This window comes from Hevea brasiliensis, chromosome 10 (genome assembly GCF_030052815.1).
Source record: "Hevea brasiliensis isolate MT/VB/25A 57/8 chromosome 10, ASM3005281v1, whole genome shotgun sequence".
Classification (NCBI taxonomy): domain Eukaryota; kingdom Viridiplantae; phylum Streptophyta; class Magnoliopsida; order Malpighiales; family Euphorbiaceae; genus Hevea; species Hevea brasiliensis.
In genome coordinates this window covers 7,230,454-7,252,880 of record NC_079502.1, presented here as the reverse complement: position 1 = coordinate 7,252,880, position 22,427 = coordinate 7,230,454, and the positions used below count along the sequence as shown (strand labels likewise).

At 32.8% G+C, this 22,427-nt stretch overlaps 2 pseudogenes; both read right to left on the bottom strand.

The window, feature by feature from the left end:
* Nucleotides 1-6,798: 6,798 nt before the first annotated feature.
* On the bottom strand, nucleotides 6,799-13,744 carry LOC110647469 (probable serine/threonine-protein kinase PBL26; annotated as a pseudogene).
* Nucleotides 13,745-19,951: 6,207 nt separating this feature from the next.
* Nucleotides 19,952-21,822, bottom strand: LOC131169762 (CLAVATA3/ESR (CLE)-related protein 44-like; annotated as a pseudogene).
* Between the last annotated feature and the right edge of the window lie 605 nt (nucleotides 21,823-22,427).

Below are 22,427 nucleotides of genomic sequence, written 5' to 3'. Positions count from 1 at the left end.
AATAAAAATGGATAAAAATTTTACTTAATTTTTTAACTTCAATTAAATCTTTTTAATACTTGTTAGAAGTGCTCACCACTTTCAAAAAGCAAGAAAATTGTTTTAAAATCCCTTGTAGTGTATTTAATGGGTTATTGGTAGACGAAGTCGGTAATTCATTAAGTATACTACGGGATTATGTTATGCCTTACAGAGGAGTAAGGTGTGACAATATGAGTAGGATAAACGTTGGTGGTGAATTATCGAAAAAGAAACGTTTCACGGCATCATGTGTTCATGTAGGTGGTGATGTTGTAGAAAAATATAGTGATCCCAATGGATGCACATGGTATGGTCATAAAAGACCTTTTGTCAACTTGCTTAGTTACACATGTATTCAGAGAGGCTATGCAAATCATATATTTGTTGGAAAGCATTCAAAGAATATTGCTGATTTTGGTACAGTTATAATTTCTCCACAATATGAATGGGAGAGATTATGGGAGATACGATGTGAGATGGAAGCATATTATAGATTTCATGATTTATCAGTCCCGAAAGTGCATTCAGCTGATTTAAAACGGAATACTGATGAAGAAATATGCAAAGTGAAAGCACAATTACAACTTGAGATAGATAAAATGAATAATCATCTTGAACATTTTCACAATCAGTTTAGTCCATACAAAAATGTAGGTGAAAAACAAAGTCTAACTACATTACAATTAATTGTTGATTATGATGAAATTTCTGATTTCAGCGATAGTGACGATAATGATTTTGTAAAATTTCTTCCATATTGTCTTCCACCATGTTGTTAGTGAATTGATATTATTATAATAAATTCATAACAATGTTATTCTATATTTTCAATTATTACCTTTTTTAATTATTACGTGTTGTCACTTACGTGTATTTGACTTGACAATGTATTGTTAATTTTCTGCTTTATTCATTATTATGTTTTCTTAATTTTTAGTATGTTTAATAGTACTATTATTTATTTATTTAATTTTTTTTTGTAGATGGTCATTATGAAATTCACTCCAAGCATTTTAAGAGGGCAATATCAATAGAAATATTAGGTTTAGGCTGCAGAACATTGATGAACTTAAATGGAAGCCTGGAAGATGCATAACGGAGCATGTTGTTGAAATTAATAATTTCTTACAAAAAATCATTAATACTGGTTATCAGATACAAGAAACAGAAAAAGTTAATGTCTTAATTGAAACTGTTCCCATTCGATATTTCCACTTGCTATCTCGAATTTGGGAACAAGAGGGTGTTGACATCTATAATGAACTAGTTTTAACTTTTTTCCTAGAGGAAGTCATCCCAAATACAGAGAGTACCTTAACATGTATGGAAACTCTACCTGTTCCACAGGAGATATATTGTCATAGAGAAAAGAATAAAAGATCAGGTATGTTTATAACTATAGTATTATTTAAAATGGATTGTAAATTTATTTTTATTGTCATATTTATAATTATGTTTTGAATATGTTATTGTAGTCCACGCGTGAAAAGAATTTGGAAATAATTATTTCCAATTATATGAATATATGAGACAACTGAAAAGTCATCGAAGTTTTAAAATTGCCAAGTGCACAATTGAAGGTGAAATACACGGACATTGCAAGAAAATTGCCTAGTCATAATATTCATAAGTATGGACTGTATGGATATATGTTTTTTTTTTTTAAAACTATGTACTTGGTTGTTGATGAAAATTTTTATGTGAATTAATGTTTAGTTAAATTAACAACTACGTACTTGATGGTTAAGTTAAATTTTGAGACTTATGTTTATTATATCTATAAATACATTATTCTATAAACAGAGTTTACGTTTGCAAAATTAATGACATCACTAAAATTAATTTTAGATATTATAATAAATGCATATTTTTTCTAGCAATGTCATTTATGACACATATTTTATACATGTACTAAATAAATCACAAAGAAATAAAAATAAAAATTGGCCATGTGCCACATCTTGGATGCCTCCTCTGTCCTGCATGACGCAATGCACCAGCCCACCTCCCATGTCTGCGATGTTCTCCTTGATCTTCATGTCCATCAATATCTTGTGTTGACATCAGTTGAAGTTCTAGTCCAGTTTGCTTCATGCTTGAACATGGACTTGCCTCATTCTGCATTGAACCAGATTCATAATGCCCAAAGAGTCCCACCCCTGATGCAAAAGTCCCAAGCTCAGAATCATGAGGTGCAAAATACATCTCTGAAGCTTCTGCAGCTTAGAATCCATATCGGGATGTTGAAGGTACATCTGTGTATGGTCGAGAGAAAGGGGCAAACATTGCATCAAATGGTGTCCTCTCATGTTGAGTTGAAATGAACTCGAATGATGTCCTTTCTTATTGCATCATATGATGTGAGGACGAAGGCATCCGCTGTCCAGAAGGGCCTGGCATGGATGGACCAGGGGTCCAATCTATGTACTGACTTTGTAAATATTCAGTGAATGTTGAATGGATGTTGATGGACCAACTTCGGGAAATTGGGTAGGAGGTAGTGCCCTAGCATCAAAACTGTCAAAGGGATGGTAAAAGATAGGGTATGGCACCGCTTTAGTTATTGGCGTTGTAGACGGATGAAATTGCTCCCTTTGTCTTGCTTGTCCTCCCCTATGCCTTCTCTGCTGTTGCTGCGATTGCACAATTGATGGATCTTCTAACAACTCTCCAAAAACATGCGCTGGTGGGGCCAGATCTGGATATGATGGTCGTCGGTTAATAAGACGCTTCTCCTCGTCCAAGGCTTGTAGCATGTTTAGGACTAATCTTTTACTATATATAATATTCTGTGCGAACAGATCTTCTAATGTAATAAGCAATTCTTCTAGGCCATCCTTCTGTGAAACATAATGTTGAATATAATAAAATTACATACTTAATTTATTACTTAATAACCAAATACATTGTTAAAGAAACAAATGTAAAAATGATACTTTACCATAGAACCTATAGCAGCTCCTGTTACTGAGATCCATCATCTAGACAAGCGGCGATACCACTCCATGTACTGCGAATGATGGTGGAGTGGCCTCGTAACAGCTTCACCTGGTACAATGAATTGGAGGCATCTATTCCATTTGTTAATATATTGGGCATGAAATGTTGCCCAGTCACCATCACCTTGTCGCAGTGAAGTTTGATGCAAGTCATTTGTTTGACGAGGGGGCCGAGGAATCGGCTGTTGTAATCCAAATTGCCGTAATATCCTATCAGGTTGGTGCCACTCAATAATGTGAAAGTAGATTAGTGGCACCATTGCCCGCCACACACCCTCCCCTTGCATGTAATACTCAGGCAAACCATTTAGTACATCCTTGGTATATGGTTCACATATAAACTGCAAATATAAACCATAGAAATAATTGTTGTTAGATGAAAATCATGAAAATAAGATTAACTCTTATAATTAATTTAATAGAAATATGTTAGTATATATCTTACATCATTATCCGCCATTCTATCAATATTATCTCTCATTTGGATTAATACATGCGCGGTAACCTGTGTCACCTGTCGCATATTACTCCACCTGCAAAGTAACCCATTAATTTATTTCTTAATTTATAAATGTTTGAATTTTGTATTACATATAAAAAAATCAATACTAACGTGCGTACCTACTACCCAATGGAGCATTATCATGTGGTGCTGGATCTGGTAAAATTCTCTCCCATGTCCAAATCTGTAAGATGAAAAGGGCACCAGATATCTCTTTAGTTTCAGGATTTGCTCCACGGAAAAGCTCCCTATATAGATATGCAAGGCATGTTGAACCCCAACTATATTGCCTAGCCTGTCTCATATTCGCAAGCAATGATAGGAATATCAAATTAACACGAGCGTTTGATTTGTCATTGAAAAGTGAACCTCCAATTAGATGCATTATATATGCTCGTGCGTGTATAAGTAAAGTGGCATCATCAGCTCCTTCAGGAATAGCTTCAAATTGACCTATAAGCCATGACATATATAATCCACATCCCTTAAATACATGTGGAGGTGGCCTTATGCCTAGATATTCTTCACAAATAGATGGCCAATCCAATCTAGAATTACCAGTTACTGCATGACCATCTATAGGCAATCCAATAATTATGCTGATATCTCCTAGAGTGATAGTACACTCTCTTATCGGCAACATGAATGTATGCGTCTCAAGTCTCCACCTTTCAATTAGAGCTGATATTAAATGCCAATCTAATGAAAAAAATCTCATTCGAGATACTCCAATAAAACCACTTTCCGTCAAATGAAGAACAATCAATTGTGGAGAGGCATCCAAGTGAAGAACATCTGCATGTCTTCTGCAAGTTATCACCTCTTCCTGCATTGTACCTTCCCAGATAGACTCTGACCGATGAAGTCTCTGGTGTCTGAGTTTTAAATAATCAGATGGACTTGGCCACAGGTAAATTTGACTGTGCATTTGTTCTCCTTCCATTCCTATCAAGGGTAATAATCAACTTATTAATCTTTCACTGCACCGTATTATTACTCTTCCATTATAAAAATAAATAAACAAACAATCACTCTAATTATTAGTCTTTTAATATATTAATATCTATTATAACACGTTATATAAAAAACTTAACAAATACAATATTGTATTTACATCTAATATATCAATTTCTATTTAGATTTTCATATAACAACAATAATACAAAAATTAAAATTACCTAAAAATAAAAATTACCTCAAGATTCATAACAGTAATTTTATACAACAGTTATTTTTATTATAAAAATATTATTTAACAATAATAATTAAAAAGAATTTACTTTTACACTTACAAAATATTGTTTTTTTTAGAGTGTACAGGAATTTTAATCAGTAGTAGTTTTTTTTACAGTATTATAAAAAATTAAATTGTAGTAATTTTTATTATAAAATTGGTATTTAACATCAATAATTAAAAAAAATGTAATATGAATAATAAAAAAAAATTAGTTCAAAGTAAAATTTACCTCAAAATTCACAATGCCTTAATTTCTCTATAGGCAGAGAGAGAGAGATTGAGAGGGAGAGATTAGAGTGTCATAAAAAATTATAGTACAATAATTTGTAATATGACATCAATAATTAAAATAATATGTCAAAATGCATTTGAGCTTACTTTCACCACAGGCTGAGAGAAAGAGATATTGATAGAAAAATAGAGAGAGAGAGGGAGATTAAAGTATTACAAAAAATTACATAGCTGTAATTTTTATTATAAAATTATTATTTAACAACAATAATAAAAAAAAAATTAACTATTACGCTTACAAAATATTATTTGCTTTTACAGTATCTACAAATTTTGATAAACGGTAGTTCTTTACAGTATTATAGATAATTATATTATACTAATTTTTCTTATAAAGTTAGTATTTAACATCAAAATTAAAAAAAAATCTCAAAATAAAAAATTACCTTAAACTTCACTGCACCTATAAGTTCTCTACACGTCGATCGAGAGAGAGAGAGAGAGAGAGAGAGAGAGATTAAAGGGTCATAAAAAATTATATTATAACAATTTATAATATAAATCAATAACTAAAATAATACCTCAAAATGCACTGCACTTTACTTTTTTAACAAGCTAGGAGAAAGAGATACTGACAAAGGGAGAAGGAGGGAGATATTAGAGTATTACAAAAAATTATGTTGCAATCATTTTTATTATAAAAATATTATTTAACAACAATAATAAAAAAAATTATACTATTACACTTATAAAAAATTATTTTCTTTATTAGAATGTGTAAAAATTTTAATAAATAGTATTTTTATTGGAGTATTATAACAAATCATACTACAGTAATTGTTGTTATATCATTATTATTTAATATTAATAATAATAAAAAAATTATCTCAAAATAAAATTACCTCAAAATTCAATGGGCTTTAATATGTCTATAAATAGAGAGAGACACAGAGATATAAATATTGTTAGCATATAAAAAAATATATCAAATATTGTTAGATAGAGATATTATTATATAATATTTATATAGCATGAATAATAAAAAATTAACTATAAATATATTTATTTACCTTTTGTTTCTTCTATAATCAAAGAAAAATAAGCAAATAAATGTTAACTAAATTTCCTACATAAAGTTGATCTACAGCAAAATTTTAGAGGGAAAGCAGAGTAGGGTTGAATTTTTTTTTTCTTAAGCTAGCTGATGGGTTGCTAAGGGACGTGAATTTTTTTTTTCTTAAGCTGGCTGATGGGTTGCTGAGGGATGTGAGGGTGGTATAAATAATAGACCAAGACGCTACTATTATTCGCGTCACCTGCATGACGATACCCCTCCGTCACGGGTCTGACGCCTCTGACGCCTCACTGGTTCTGACGCCTCACGGGTTCTGACAAGGAGTTGACGGGCAGCTTGGTGCTACCTTTAGTAGCGACTAGCCGTCTCGTCTGACGACGTGGCAGCCAGACGCTACCATGAGTAGCACCCAGCTGCCCAGACTTCTTTTTTTTTTTTTTTGGTGTTTTTTCACTTTCGTAAAACGACTTTTTTTTCTTAAAATGAGACTCTTTTTCGTAAAACGAGAGAATATGTACCGTTGTCGTTAGCTAGACTCTACTATGGGTAGCACCCTGCTGCAACTGTCATTTTATTTTATTTTTTACATTTCAGTCTAAAAAAAATTTATTATTACAAGTTAGTCCTTAGTCGCTACTCGTGATTGAGTCTCCCTATCTCTCTCCTCCACGTCATAAAAAATGTCCCATTTTGATAAATATTTTTTCCTCCACCCTTTTTGATAATTTAGTTTTTAAATTGCATTCTTTAGGTAATTTCCCCGGGAAACCGTCCGCCCAGCTTCGACGAAGAAATCCCTACCAGACCTCGAACTCTTAACTCCTATGGTGCAGAAATGGGGGGAGTGATCTCCACTTTCAAGCTGCCTCATTGCCATTCCGACCGATAGATCAAGCCTTAATAATCACAAATACAGCAGAACAAGTGAAACATCCAAAACTTCTGTCCTTTTGCACTGCATCTCTTATTTGATAGAAAATTTATGAAGCATCGATGAGTGCTTATGAAACCATTACGCTTTGTCTCAGAAATTCATCTTTATTTCTTTTTAACTCATATTCCATCCTCCTCCTTACATTTGGGTTTTTATAGAACACTATAAAGAATTGAAGAATGTCCCCAGACAAAACCCAAATCCATTCACAACTATATATACACGTGCATATGCAACAAATGATAAATTACAATGGAGAAGCACTTCCACACCTTGACACTGCATTGCCTTGAATTTGAGTCCCATTCCATGGCTTCTGCCACTTCTCGGTCTCGAGTGCTGTCTTCGTCATACCCTACCGTGTTTAGCTCTGATGGCGAAGCATGTGTAACAGCACCTGCTTCTGGACCTCCTCCAAGGAAACTCAAAGCACTAACGACATCGCTCATCAATGGCCGAACTCCTGCTTCCTCTTGTAGACACATGGCAGCTGTTAGTAATAAGAGCTGGAAAAAATCTTTTTTCACTACTGGAAACTCATATTTTATTAAGTACCAAAACCACCAATTTATACAGCAAATGTTGAAACTAAAATGCAGAAAAATCTGCTACATATCAGGCTAATCTCAACTAATATTTGACCGGTTTATTTTCCTAAAGAATAGCAAAACATAAACTGAATTTGTTGACAGATTCAAAGACATGATACTTAACACTCCTCCTTGGCTTTGGAGCTGCATACACCAAGCTTTTGTCTTAAGAATTCATATCTAGCTTTAGGCAGAGCTTTAGTTAAAACATCAGCACATTGATTTTCTGTTCTGCAATGGAGCAGCTGCACTTCTCCTTCTTTCTGTACATCTCTTAGAAAATAAAATTTTATTTTGAAATGTTTTGTTTTGCCATGAAACACCGGATTATTAGCTATCGAAATTGCAGCTTGGTTATCCACAAATATCTGTGTGCTTTCTTCTTGCTTCATATGCAAATCTGTAAGAAGTTTTCTAATCCAAAGTGCTTGATTCACAGCAGCAACAGCTGCCACATATTCTACTTCTGCTATGGATTGTGCTATGACTTCTTGTTTCTTCGAACACCAAGAAAAAATTCCAGAACCAAAGCTAAAACAATAACCCGAGGTGCTTCGCATATCGTCAATGCATCCAGCCCAATCACTATCTGAATAACCATGAAAAATGAAATTTTCTACTTGGTTGAACTTTATTCCATAATCAACTGTGCCTTTAAAGTATCTGAGAATCCTCTTCGCTGCTTGAAAATGAATTTTACTAGCACAGTGCATATACCTGGATAGCAAACTTACTGCATACATGATATCTGGCCTAGTTGCAGTCAAGTACATTAAGCAGCCTATTAAGCTCCTATACATCCTTTCATCAACTTTTTCAGCTCCATCTTCTTGACAAAAATTCTCCTTTTGATTCATTAGAGTTGCAGTTGACTTGCACTCCTCCATATTAAATTTTTTAGGACTTCTTTTGCATATTTCTGCTGGCACACAAAAATTTCATTTTGCTTTTGTTGTACCTGCATACCAAGAAAGAATGTCATATTGCCAAGATCTGTCATCTCAAAGACATCTTTCATTTCTTCTTTAAACTTGTCAATCAGCTCCTTTCTACTTCCTGTTACAAGCAAGTCATCAACATAAAGAGACACCACAAGTATTTCATCATAAACATTCTTGATATATAAAGTAGATTCACTTAGACATTTTTCAAAGCCTAAGTTCTCCAAGTGTGCATCAATTCTGCTGTACCATGACCTTGGCGCCTGCTTTAGGCCATAGAGAGCCTTCTTCAACCGATATACCTTCTCTTCTTGTCCTTGAACAACGAAACCTTGTGGTTGCTCCACAAATATTTCTTCCTCCAAATGCCCATTTAAGAAAGCTGATTTGACATCGAGTTGGTGTACAACCCAACCCTTTTGTGCGGCAACAGCTAGCAACATCCTTATGGTATCCATCCTAGCAACTGGAGAGAAAGTTTCAGAAAAATCTACCCCAAACATTTGAGCATACCCTTTGACTACAAGCCTTGCCTTATACTTGTTTACAGAACCATCAGAATTGAGCTTGGTCCTATAAACCCATTTAACTCCTATAGTTTTCTTATCTTTTGGTCTATCCACCAGTTCCCACGTTTGGTTTTTTTCGATCATGTTAAGCTCCTCCTTCATTGCAGCTACCCATTTTTGATCTGTTGCTGCATCTTCATATCCTGCAGGCTCCATCACAACAACATTACATTGTTGATAAATGTCAGAGAGTGTTCGGGTCCCTCTAACAGGTTCATCATCGACATCATCGTTCTCCACATAAGGCCCAGTCTGCTGGTCTATCTCCCAGTTCCAGCTGTCTGACTCATGAAATTGGACATCTCTGCTGATAATAACTTTGTTGTTTTTTGGTAAGTAGATTCTGTAGGCTTTTGAGCTTGAGCTGTAGCCTACAAAAATTCCAAGTTCTGCCTTCTTGTCCAATTTGTCTCTCTTAACCTGATGAATGTAAGAGAAACACAAGCAACCAAAAGTTTTTATATTAACAAATTCTGGTTTGTAGCCATACCAAGCTTCAAATGGAGTTCTTTTGTGTAAAGCGTTTGTTGGAAGTCTGTTTAGTAGATAAACTGATGTATTTGCTGCCTTGGCCCAAAATTTTTTTGGTAACTCTTTGTCATGAAGTAAGAACCTTGCCATCTCCATAATTGTCCTGTTTTTTCTCTCTGCAACACCGTTTTGTTGTGGCGTGTAAGGTGCTGTCAACTGATGATCAATGCCTGCATCTTGACAAAATTTGTTAAATTTTTTAGAGCTATATTCAGCTCCATTGTCTAATCTGATCACCTGTATCTTGTAGCCACTTTGAGTTTCCACAAAGGCTTTGAACTTCCAAAAAATGTCAGCAACTTCAGATTTAAGCTTCATAAAATAGATCCAACAGAATCTTGAGTGATCATCAATGAAAACAATATAATACTTATTACCATTCAAAGATGATGTCCTCATGGGTCCTGCTACATCTGTGTGTATTAATTGTAGTTTTTGAACTGCCCTCCAAGCTTTATTTTGTGGAAAAGGAAGCCTTGTTTGCTTCCCATATTTGCAAGCTGCACATGTAGAAAGCTCCTTTCCCAACTGAGGCAAGCCCTTCACAAGGTTGTTTTTTTTCATATAAAGTACAGCTGCATGATGGAAGTGCCCCAATCTCCTGTGCCAAAGCATAGTATTGTTGTCTTCTTCATGTATAACTGGTTGTGCTTCTTGCATTAGATCTAAGGCAAAACTTTTGTCTTTCATTTGAATGTTGAACACAACTCTGCCTTCGACATCTTTAATAATGCAACTTTTATCTTCAAACAGCACCTTATATCCTTTTTCCAACAACTGAGCAACACTCAAAAGATTTTGATTAATTTCAGGAACATATAAAACATCTGAAATTAATTTCAAACCTGTGTGACTTTCAACAGCTACTGTTCCTTTGCCTTTTACAGCAATATATGCTCCATTCCCAATTCTGACTCTGGAGATAGCAGTATTATGAAGCTCTCTAAAGAGTTCACGATCATATGTCATGTGGTTGGTACAACCACTATCCACAAGCCAACTTTCGGTTGAGCTACTAGTGGTAAGGCATGATATTACAAACATCTTCTCTTCTTCATGTTGATTCTGAACAGCCTTGGCTTCTTCATGTTGCTGTTGAGCCTTGCATACTTTTTCCATATGTCCTAACTGACCACACTTATTGCATTTAACATCAGGCCTCCACCAACATCTTCTTTGTGGATGATTATCCTTTTTGCAATAAGGACAAGATGGAAAAACTTGAGTGTTACTTTTGTTGTTATTGTTGTTGTTAGCAGAACCTCCAGGCTTGCTGTTTCTTTTCTTGTTCTTGCTACCATTGTAGTTTTGTGATTTGGCTTGCAAAGCACCCTCTACAGTTCCTTCTTGTCTCATAAACCTCCTCTGTTCCTGCGCCTGTAATGCATTCAACAATTCTGCCAAGGTGATGCTTGACAGATCTTTTGAGTTTTCCAAAGATGATATTGTAGTTTCAAACTTTTCAGGAATCGTGACTAAGATTTTTTGCACAATTCTAGAATCAGAAAAGTCAGTACCCAGTAGTCTTACCCTGTTAACTATGTTGAGTAGTCTGTCTGAATATTCTTTGATTGTTTCTGATTCTTTCATCTTTTGCAACTCAAATTCTCTAATCAAATTCAACACTTGCATGCCTCTAATCCTCTCGTCACCTTCATATTCTTGCTTCAAGAAATCCCAGATTTCTTTGGCTGTTTTGAGAGTCATTATTCTATTGAAAATTGTCGAAGAGACTGCTGCAAACAAGCTTGCTCTTGCTTTTGATTTTTTTTGCCTCTTTTCTTTATGACTTTTGATTTGTGCAACGGTTGGATTGTTCGGCAAAGGAGGAATTTCATACTCCTGTTCTACAGCTTCCCACACATCAATAGCATCAAGATAGGCTTCCATTCTAACAGCCCATACCTGATAATTTGTACCATCAAACACTGGGGGAGCAAGTGCAGTGAATGAAGTTTCTGAATTCATCTTCAATGGGTTATAGTTTTGTGTTTGTGCAGGAGGAATGTTTATGGGTTGTGTTTTTGGTCCCTCAAGATGTAGCTCTGATACCAATTTGTTAGTAATAAGAGCTGGAAAAAATCTTTTTTCACTACTGGAAACTCATATTTTATTAAGTACCAAAACCACCAATTTATACAGCATAATGTTGAAACTAAAATGCAGAAAAATCTGCCTCAACTAATATTTGACTGGTTTATTTTCCTAAAGAATAGCAAAACATAAACTGAATTTGTTGACAGATTCAAAGACATGATACTTAACAGCAGCCACTGCAACTGCTTGATTTAGGACCCTAACTGGGAATTCTCCACGAAGAAGTGGATCAGCAAGTTCTGGATATCTATTTGGATCCTTGAACACAGGTTGTGCCTGTTCAGTACAATAAAAAGCACTTGCAAGCTTAGTCTGATGGTAAGTACACCTGTTAAAGAGAGAGAAAATTGAGTGTGCTTAGTTACCCAGGTGACAAGATTTTGCTCCTCGGTTGGTTTGGTAGTGTCAATGGCTCTTCTTCCGGTAATCATATGTTCCCGTTACTCTTGAAGAAACATGTGTTCTATCACCGACAGGTCCCAGCTTGGCTAGCCGGAAATCGGATAGTTTTGCATTTAATTCCTCGTCCAACAAAATGTTTGATGATTTCAGGTCCCGACATATCACAGGGGGATTAGCCTTATCGTGCAAATACTCTAGTCCTTTAGCAGCACCTAATGCTATTTTCATTCTCGAGAACCAGTCCAATGGCTTTTGCTCTGGTGGAAGTTCTGAAAATCAAATGAAACACTGCATCATAATTCTTCAAGACAATGCTAACTAAGTAATATATACACATATAGGTTTATCATATGTACCTAATAGATGGTCTTCAAGAGATCCAGAAGCCATATACTCGTATACCAGAAGTCTTTGATCTCCATCAGCACAATATCCAATAAGATTTACAAGATTCTGATGGTGCAAGAGACTCAGCATCAACACCTCTACCAGAAATTCTCTGTTTCCTTGCAACCCATTTCTATCAAGTTGCTTTACAGCCACTACCTGAATCAAATTAGAAACCATCAGGAGTAGTATTAAATAATAGACGTGAAGAAAAGAGATTTAATTATTTTTTACCTGGTTGATCTTCTCAAGTTTTCCCTTGTAAACTTTTCCAAACCCTCCTTCACCAATTAGACATTCTTGTCGGAAATTCTTTGTAGCTGTGGCTAGTTCACGGAAGGTATAAGTCTCTGCTGCAATGTTATTGTTGCCACCTTCTTTGCTGTTGTTATTATGGGTGGCATCCCCATTTGTATTTGGTTCAGCTTGGGGCTTTGGTTTAGGATTCTCTTCACAAACAAATAATTAACTATTTAATCTAACTTATTAATTATGAGGCCTTTCCAACAAGAAAAGATTGATCACTGTGAAATTAAGGCATGCATGTAACCATAATTGCGACTTGACCTTTTAGCTGTTTTCTTGTCATGAGAAGAGAAGCAAGAAAAACAACTCATTTTTCAAGAAAGTTGTGGTGAAATTTATCAAATCTTGAATTGCTTACTTCTCTGAATCTCACTTTTTGTTTGAAAGACTAACCAAAGCTCAACTTTGATGGAATATAAAACAAACTAGGCAAACTTCAAGAAGAAGAGAAAATTCAATCAAATGAGCCACCCAAAAGGCTAAACCCAAGAAAAAGAAAAGCTTGATCCTTTCAGTAGCAGAACATATAGCTATGAAAGTATTTTTCTATTTAAAGAAGCATTATAAGAATGCCATGAATGTTCCATAAAATCTAAAAACAAGAAGAAGAAGAAGAAGAGAAGGAGGAGGAGGAGATTTTAGGAACAGATGAGTTAACAAACGCGAGGCTAACCAAAAGCCTAGAAGCTAGAACGAACATCAAAGATTTTAAAAGGATAATTAAGAGAAATTCACTAAAAAAGAAACAAAAACCGGGAAAGGGTACCGTTGAAGGACTGTAAAGATCAGCAAGTAACAAAATTGGGTGTTATTTTGTTTAGAGTCAGCGTGGAAGTTGGAGATGAAAGTGACGAATATGAGGCTTTGAAAGGGTTTTCTTGCTATTTCTAGGGACAATAATAATTAATATACCGTTCTCCATGTGTAAGATAGATAGATAAATTAAAAACACAAATATATGAATTTTACTTATTTAATATATAAATCTCATCATGTATATTGTGTATTAAATTCATGATGGATAAAGTTTAAATAATAATTTTTCTAAAATTTAATATCATTGTTGCCTCTCTTATATAAGTACTTATATTAGAATTCAGAGGTCGAGAAAATGGACTATAAAACATTATCCCTATTGATTTTTTAGATAGTGTATAGTATTGTGATTATGGTAAAAAAGATGATGCTTATATTTTTATATTTAATAATTAATTTTAGAACTATTTTTACCGAACACTTCTAATATAGTTTTTATATATATATAGATCTCCTGTGTATTTCTTGCTTCAACGGCCCTTATGAATGGTCGATAATAAGTGTCCAATCCCTCCATAATATCATTGATAAAAGACTCTTCCGGAATGGCACTTTGTAAAGCACTCAACTGACCAAAGATATTTTTTACATGCTTCATATATTTTTCAATGGAATCAGTGTCTTTCTTGAGATTTTTAAGCTGCTTGTGTAGCTGCATGACTTGTGCACGTGTTCCTTGCAAGAAGATGGCTTTCAACTTAAGCCATACTTCTTTTGTAGTAGAGAGCCCAATGATCTGCGGTAATAGCATTTCAGAGATAGAATAAAACAACCAACTCATAACTACCTGATCTTATCGAAACCACAACTCATATGGATTAGGTGTATTATCCGCTTGGTATTGAGACGGTGGAGTTAACGTTGAAAATATGTGTGACGCTTGATTATAACTGTAGAGAATGGGCATAAGTTGTGCCTTCCTAAGCATATAATTTGTAGAAGTTAACTTGATGGGAAGATATTGACTGATGTTAGGAAGAGAAGGAACAACAGAAGAGGTTGAAGAGGAAGCAAGAGTTAAAGAGGATGACATGGTCGCAGAATGGCTCTGATACCATGAAGGATCTAAACAAGGCTGGCTGAATCTTTTTTTATATTCATTAAATGTGAAACTTACATGTACGTAGGATACAACATAGGCAGTAGTAGACACTAGAGCAGATAAGATAAATACAAAGAGATACAGAGGAGATCTATATGCATAAGAGCTCTATTAATTTTTTCTCTAAACTACTATATAAATTATTTTTATAACAAAAAAATATATTAAACGTTCTATGCATTTCAAGAGTTAAATGTAAATTTATTGGCTATGAAAAGAGTTTCATTTCAACTATGATCTGATTAAGGTTTTGTTTGTTTCACAGAAAATAATTTGTATAAGTACGAAAAATATTTTTTAAAAATTTTTTTCATTGTACTTTAATAAAATTATTATAGTTTAAAAAATAAAAAAATAAAAAGTGACTTAATTTCTCTTTAATTAAGTAAATATTTTTCATTTATTTTTTTAAATAAGTCCAAACACTAAAAAAATATTTTTCATGGAACAGTAGCTTCAGTCTTGTTTTACGCTGAAACATGAAGATTCCGCATGCCCACATCCAAAGAGAGGGAAAGAGAGAAGAACAAGCATGTCGACCTCACTTGTTCTGAGCAGAAATTGTTGGTTTCTAGATTGCTGTAAATCATTGCCAGCCAAAAAAAGAAAACTACAAAGAGGAAAGAATTACATAGCATCATTGTGAGTCTGGCGAAATTCGAGGCAAAAGCATCGAAATTTATCTTAAACATCAATTTCCCCGTTGCATTTCTTTGAGAAAGTGGAATTTTTCTCGGAAAATTAATTTATTTTTTTGCAGAGCAGGTGCTTAAGGCCCCGATTGGTTTCGAAATCAAGCCGGGTTAGATGAACCTCCGGCTTTATAATTATATCCGCCCCATGGTTTAGTGTAAATTCTCTAGCATTAATCAATGGGCCTATAACGGCCCACTGATTCAATCTGCTCAATTCCAAAATAGTCCTCCATTCTTTTTTCATAGAAGATAGATATGCATACACGAATTCAGGAAAGGAACACATTCATTTGTAAAACTATTGTAATTTTATCAAGGTGCTATAATTTTTATAAGCCTGCACACACAATCATTAACGGGATTTTGACCAAAAATGTGTAATAAAAAAAATTATATAAAAAAAGGTGAGTTTAAAAATAATTACTAAAAAGGAGTGAGTTACGTCGTTGAGTTGGACAAGATGAGTGCGGGACGCTAGCTATAATAGCGTTTTTAAGGTTCGGATGCTATTTATAATAGCGTTTGCATCAAAAAATATCGATAATTATATTTATTTATTAATAAATTAAAATTATTTAAATATGGGGAAATTATTTTCTAAAAATGCCTCAACCAACATTTTTTTTTGTTAGCTTAAAATTTATTAAATTAACTAATTAATATAAGCATGCTAAGGCATATGGATTAAACAGATAAAGTAAATAGTGCTATAATTGTTGTCATCCTAAAGTTTATTCTTAGGTATATATTGATAATTTTAAAAAATAAATAAATAAAATTATTGCAAAAAAAAAAACTATTTTGGATTTTTTTACCTTAAAAAGTCCTATTATTATATGTAATGTCCTTCAATAAGAGACAACCCTTGTTTATATTATTATTATTATTATTACTATTATTATTATTAGCCTAATCTTTATTTCATCCTCTAAAGTTTTAATCTTTTATTAATAAATAAAATACTCCAATTCAAATTATATATCCATGCATTACTCTAAATTTGCCATTTGAGATTAAAATTTGGTCTCAAAAATCATTTATTTGCTCTATATTTTTTTAGAGACAAATAAATATTTCTCTGATTCCTAAATATAATTAGTGACATATTTAAAATTAAATTTATATTTAATACTAATTTAATTTTTAAAACAAATATATTTATATGTAAAAATAACTTATAGAGATAAAATATTTTTCTCTATATATATTTTTACACACTGTATTATTTACTTCTAAAATTATTTTTAGAGACAAATTAAATTAACTTAAATTATTTATACTAACTAATTTTTTTTAAGTATATTTTTAGAGTCAAATAAATTTATTATTAGAGACCATTTATCTTTGTCTTTATATGTTAATATTTATATATCACTAATTACTAATAACAACGTGTCTATTTATCTCTAATAGCATATTATCTTTAAATTTTAATTTAAATATAATTTAAATAAAATATTATTAAAAATAAATGTAATTTAAATTAAAAAATAAACACAAGAAAAGTCCAAAAAAGGAACCCACTTGTTGACATGGCTTTTGCGAATTAGAAATGGGCAAGGGAGGAGGAGGCTTCCTTATAAAAGGAAAGCCATAGCCTCCTAAATTCTATGGAAACGATTTGCAACAATTCCCGCATGTTTTTAAAGATTAGAAACAAATAATATGACATTTAAAGATTAATGAGCTTTTGTCTCAAAAAGTTCGTCATTAGAAATAAATTAATAATTTTTTCCTTAAAAAGTTAATTATTAAAAATAAATAATATGAAAATTTAAAGATTAATAAATTTTTATCTAAAAAATTCAATAAAAATTCATTGTTAGAAACAAATAATTTAACATTGAAAATTAATAAAAAAAATTTATTTATCTCAAAGTATATATTTCTAAAAGATAATATTGTAGTAAATGGCTATTTGTCTAATTAACCCTGATATATATAAATGGCATAAAATTAAATATTGATTAAAATAGGGCTGATGTATATGGATATTAATGCTAAACACTTATCTCCAAATAAAAGAATGACCAATAATGAAAATACAGTGTAACCCATGAGCTAGCTAGACAACATAATCATTATATGATTCTTTTTTTGGATTTAGATTACCTACTACTTTATAATTGCCTATCTTTATCTAAATTATACACACACTAAGTTAAATCTACTTTATTGAAAGGACAACAACACTAAATGCAGCAAAATTGATGAACACAATTTGCAAGAAAGGTGTGCTCCAGCAAAGGCTTTGACATGACTGCTTATTTCTAGGATTAATTAGTGGAATTCAAATTCCTTCTCTTTTTTTTCTCTTTATTCTCTCTCCTCTATGTATAGGCAACTGCTGCTTCTTAGCTTTCCTCATCACCTCTTCTTATTGTCTCTCTTCAGCTGGTCTGGTTTCCATTATTTCAATGCATAGATGCAAGCTAGGATTATTTCATATAGCCTCTAGCTAGGATTTATCTCCTATATATACATGTCCATTTGATGAGGCTTGGGAATTCATTTTTGCAATGAATTTTACCTCTTCTTTATATATACAAGTTTAAGTCACCTCTCTGTTTTTCTAGGGTGGATGAGTCTATTCACTTCTAAACTCTCTGGCCTTGGAGTAGGGGTGGCCACGGTTCAGGAACCGCTGGTTATGGTTCTTGAACCGCCGGTTTAGGTTCAATAAAATCATGAACCTGAACCAAACTATCAGGGGACGATTTGGAAGACGGTTCCTGAACCACCGGTTCCGGTTTGAGCCCCGATTTAAAACGGTTTGAAAGACTGTTCGAAAAAGAACGGTTCAAAACAGTTTGAAAGACGGTTTGAAAGCGGTTTAGGGATGGTTTAAGGATAGCTTAGACAAAAAAAATTAGAGAAAAATTTTATTGATTCAAAATTTAAGTTATATTTTTAAAAATATTTTAATTTTTCTTAGAAATCTTTCAATCAAAATAAAATAAGAAAAAAAAAGAAAAAAAATAATTTATCTTTAAGAAAAATTTAATAAATAAATACTTGACCCTGATTAAAAAATTAGAGATGAAATTAATTTTTTTTAAAGAAATTAGCAAAAGATGTGTGAACTTAATTTTGCCTATATATCCTTTTAGAATTTAGAGGAATAAAAATTTCTATTTTTATTACTTGTCTTTTTTTTAAAATTATATAATAATTGATAATTAAAAATTATAAAAGAGAAAAAAAAAATTAAAATAGAGAGTATTAGAAATTTTATTGAGGATTTAATGTAATAACAAAGTAATTGAGATAGTATTAAAAATTTTAGTAAGTATATAAAATAATAAAATAGGAAAATTGAGAGAGCATTAGAAATTAAAATGAGTGTAGAAAATAATTATTTAGAGAATTTGAGAAAAATTGAAAAAATATTAAGAATTGAAGAAAATGCAGAGAATAATTGTGTAGAGAATTAATGATATATATAAATGAATTAAGAGTGACGTAACATATTTATTGAATTTTTATTATTTAAATCACCGGTTTAATCCGGTTCGAATTAGTCTGTTCAATCCGGTTCGGAACCGCTGGTTCACGGTTCTTAAAAAATATGAACCTGAACCAAACCGCAGAAGGACGGTTTCGGTCCGGTTCGAAGCCGGTTTCGGTTTTGATTGATTTTGATCCAGTTTTGACCGAATCGATTCCGATTCGGTTTCAGTTCAAAACCGGACAGTGGCCACCCCTACCTTGGAGGTTTAAACATTAAATTTTTTTTAATTGAAAAAAAGGCTCTCGAGGGTAATGGTCATTGACCATAAGCTCAGACCCGCGATTAAAGGATTTCATTGTCCCTTATTTAACTCATCCTATAGAGGAACTTACCACCAACCTATAGTGAGACTCTAAGGTGTCGAGAGGGTAAACAATTCGCAATTGGTTCACCCACTATAGACGACAGAGAAAATTTTAGTCTCAACACTAAAATAGAGAGTCGAATAGGGGTTAAATATATCCATTACTGAAGACTTATCCCAAGCCACCATGTTTGGTGGTATATTTTTCAACCTCTTATTATTTGGATATTCTCTGGATATAATTATTTTTTATTCTAAGCTTTTGATTTTTTTTTAAAGTAAATTATTAGATACTTTCAGTGCATGTGCACCTTCACTAATAGAGTTGTGGGTCTTCACTAATAGAGTTGTGGGTCTCACACTCTTAAATTTAAGAAATAATTGATTTTTTGTGAGTAATAAATGTACCCAATAATTTACTTTTATTTGGCAAAATGAAGAAGACTTTAATATTATTAAATTAAAATTCATTAATTTTGTATAAGCATTTTTTGCGGCCCATGTCATTTTTAATTAGTTAACTTATAATCAGTAAAAAAGAAAAAGCTACAGCAATAAAATTAAATGCAAAATTTGCCCTTTTAGGAGCATGATGTGCGGTTGAAAATTTGAAAGCCTTGGTTTTTGGAAATTTAACCTGATAACATTAAGTCAAAAGACCAAAAGGGTATGGCTTGCACCTACTAAAGAAAGAAAAGAAGTTGCTGAATGATGAATTCTATAATTAATAGAATCTCTTTCTCCACAGGAAACACCATTATAAACCATATGATTGGTGGATGCTTATTCAACAACAGGGAATCACACTGTTATTATTACCAAATCATGGGTGCTCTATATGTAAATCTCTCTCTCTCTCTCTCTCTCTCTCTCATGAGTCATTATTCTGATGAGCTGGTTGTGGTTTTGGCATCTCAGCTTTAATTTCTTGGATGATGTGTTTGAGAAGACAAAAGCAAAGTCCAAGGAGAGATCAAATAATTTCTCAGCGAAAACAAAATGACCTCTCTACTCTTTCCCTTCGCTCACACAGATCTGACACACCACTGCCGCTGTGCATGCATATGATTAACTCATTCTTTTTCTTCTTCTTATCTATCTGCCTTTACCCTTCTTGGCTCACCTTTCACAACCAAGTAGAATGAAACCAAATCCATGGAATAACCATGCATTAACTAGCTAGCCTCCTTTTCCTTTTCTTGAAAAATTTCCATGGTTGCATTCTTGAAGTGCTGGAAATATATACTAACTTATCAAGAAACTCTTTCATACATGTGAGGCTCAGAAGGTGACATTTTGGGATAAAATTTCAAGACTTTCTACAGGGAAAAAGCAACCTCTTCAAAAGAAACACAACAACCCTTTATTTGCAGACCAATTTCAAGATCTTAGTACACTTCAACTGGCAAAAGAGAATAACCCACTAAGCAAAGCATAGAACAAATTCATCGGCCAGGATTCCAAGAAAATAGATTCCCAAGCTGCAAAAATTGAAAACTTTCAAGGAAAACCCATGAACCAACCAAAAAGGAAGCGGCACATACCTAATCCAAGGAACTCTGGATTTTCAAGAATTTTTGGCCAGATCTTGAAAGAACGTCACCCACTATGAAATAATATATGAACCAAACCAAACCACTCGTTTTTGAGATTATATTGCTTTAAAAACCAACAAAAACCCATAGCATCATCATATCTCTCTATATATAATATATAAATATCAAAATATAGTGTCTTCCATGCTATACATTTCTAGTGAGAAAAAGGAATTAACCCTTTCATTCCCCCCCAATACAAAAAGAAATAATAATAATAATAATAATAAAAAAGAAAAGAAGGCCAAAGATGATGACATTACAGCAAACTTAACAAACTTCTCACTGAGGACAAGTAGTTTTAATTGGTGCACTATAGCTATAACCATAAAGAAGCAATTCGTAAAATTCACCGCTACAACTCTAGCATCTTCATCCGGTGTCCTCTTAGTGCAGATGCAAATTCATCCCTTACATAAAACTTATTTACCTGTTTGATATAGGGTTTGGTCCGCTGGGAACTTCATGAGCTTCAGCTTCAAACTCTGAACCTTTTGATTTTGAAGTAGAAGAAGATGAAGCATGCGAGTTTTGAGATTTTTTTGGGTGCATGTTCGTCATGGTAGTAGTAGAAGAGGTTGATTCTGAGGGTTCCAAGAGAAGCCTTTTGATGGAAATTGAGGAAGCCATAGTCACCTTGGATGGGTTTATGGGTTTATTGGCAGGGCTAATGAGTAAAAGAAAAATGAAGATCACAAGAGCAAACAAGAGAAAGAAATGGTGAGATTTTGTGTTGGTTTCGGCAATTGGTGATTTTGAGTTTGGTTTTGCCATGCAAATAGAAAAAAGAAACCACCCCCCAAAGCCCACAAGGGTTCAATATCCATGAACCAGCAGCAAGGCTAAGAAGGAGGAGGAAAGAGAGAAAGAAAAAGACAGAAAGAAAAGGATAGGAGGAGAAGCTTCAGCAAAAGTGAATAATTGAAAGGAGGTTTTGAAATTCGATACACATTTGTTGAAGAACCAAAGAACCAACTTAGCATGGAAGTATATATGAAAGGTTCTGCAATCACTTTGTGTATTTACCAAGGAGCCCCCTTCAGAGTATCAAATTATTAGCATAGCCTAGGTTTAGATGGAATACTTTGATTTTGAATTAGTATAATTCAACATCACCAATGCAAGTTTTCCTTACCCTTTTTGAAATTTAGAATTTTATAAAAATTTAATTCAGTTAATTTCTTTTTTTTTTATATCAGTTTTCAAATGAAAAAATGCAATTCTTTTTAATTTAAAAAATTAATTCATTTTGAAAGAAATAAAAATCAAATATGATTGTATGAGAATTCAAGTGAATTCTTTTCTTGCAAATAATTAGTCTTGCTGTCAAACTTATGGTTATATGTAAATATATCTAATTTCATTAATTAGTACTCATACAATTAATTGCAAAATGAGATTCATGTGTGGAATGCTAATCTCATGTTCTAGAAAATTATTAGGATATATACATATATCATTTATTATTGAAAAATGTTAAAAATATACATGCACAAAATTAAGTGAATTTTTTGTTAGAGACAAGATAAAATGATATATTAAATAAACAAATAAATCAACAAGTGGAAATAACAATCAAACA